At 47.5% G+C, this 1,574-nt stretch overlaps 1 protein-coding gene across 1 annotated transcript in view; it reads left to right on the forward strand.

The window, feature by feature from the left end:
• The window catches only part of acbd6 (acyl-CoA binding domain containing 6), a 31,720-nt gene that overhangs the window by 27,698 nt on the left and 2,448 nt on the right, over positions 1 to 1,574 (forward strand). The gene's annotated exons all lie outside the window — the stretch shown is intronic.

A 1,574-nucleotide genomic window follows, 5' to 3' on the forward strand; every position in this document is an offset into this window, starting at 1 on the left:
CACACACGCACACACGCACGCACGCACCGCTGGCTAAATAAAATACTGTTTAGAGCAACAAGAGGAGGACTGCAAGCTTGGCTGTAATAATAAGCCAAGCTTTGTTAGTATGATTTGGCTAAAAGATAAGTGGATAATCACACACCTCATGCAATTCATAGACACAACCTGAGCACGCACATGCATTTGCTTACATATTCACATGCATTCCGATGTACCATCATATCTCATGCACACACACTCCCGCCAGCCAGCCCACCAGCCACCCCTGGGCTGGAGGTTAAAAGGCCTGGCTGTCAATCACTGTGGTTGCTGACATCAGCGATCATGGCACAGCACAGAGTCTGCTCTTTAAGAGGAGCGAGCGATTGACACCGACAGAGAAGAGCACTCAGAACAAGAGAGGAAGAGAGGGGGGGAGGCAAGGTGCCAGAGGGGCGAGAGGTGCATCAGGAAAGCAGGGACCTGCTAACTGGGTTAAGAAAGTGCAAGCCTCCCCCACTTCCTCCCCCTTATACAGAGAGAGAAGACCCTTTTAGTGGTGCACAAATTGCCAATGGGGCAGAAATGAAGTGTGAGAGAACCACAGGTCCAGGCCGGTGTCAGTGCTGGGCCTTCAGATGGGCTTTTCATTAACTGCAGCACTGTACATACTGTATTAAACTACAATACGTAGAAGAAAGGGATGAAGTAAATTTACTCAAACCTCTGGCTCACACCTGCATAACAGTCTGTAATGAGCTGCACATTTATCCAGGTTAATAATAAGTGACAGGGTAACCACACTCCTCTGCTAAATACACCACCATTGTTTAAACCAGACTTTACAGCAACTCTGTGAGGCTGTGCTTAGGCACTGTGGTGCTTTGAGCAAAATGCTAACATCAGCATGCTAACTTGCTCAAGGCTAACGATGTTGATATGTTGATGTTTAGCAGGTATAGCATTTACCATGTTCGCCATCTTACTTTGTTGTGTTATCATGTTAACATTTTCTAATTAGCACTGGACATAAAGTGCAGCTGAGGCTGATGGTAATGTCATTAGTTTTGGAGTAATTTTGTCATGAATCAAAGTACTGGACACATTGAAATTTGACCTGATTGCGGCGCTAGACAAGTATATTGCCAAAGTAACTAGGATTCATCCTCAGGAGAACACAAATATTTGTACTAAATGTCTTGAAACTCCATCCATAGTAGATAGATATTTCTACAGGGCAATATAGCCTTAATGGGTGGCAGCGAAGGTCAGGGGCTTCAACATACCAGACCCGGGCGGCAGAGGCTGGCTCTGGAGACGTGGAATGTCACCTCTCTGTGGGGGAAGGAGCCGGAACTTGTGCGGTAGGTGGAGCGCTACCAGTTAGATCTGGTGGGGCTTACCTCTACGCACAGTCTCGGTTCTGAAACCATACTCCTGGATAGGGGTTGGACTCTGTCCTACTCCGGAGTTGTCCAGGGTGTGAGGCGCCGGGCGGGTGTGGGGAAACCAGACCAAGTTTGAACATAGGGAGGCTCATAAGTGTACGTGGTACCAGAGCATCCTAGGCCAAAGGTCAATGATCGATTTTA

Source organism: Etheostoma spectabile, chromosome 9 (genome assembly GCF_008692095.1).
Source record: "Etheostoma spectabile isolate EspeVRDwgs_2016 chromosome 9, UIUC_Espe_1.0, whole genome shotgun sequence".
In the NCBI taxonomy this organism is placed as follows: Eukaryota; Metazoa; Chordata; class Actinopteri; order Perciformes; family Percidae; genus Etheostoma; species Etheostoma spectabile.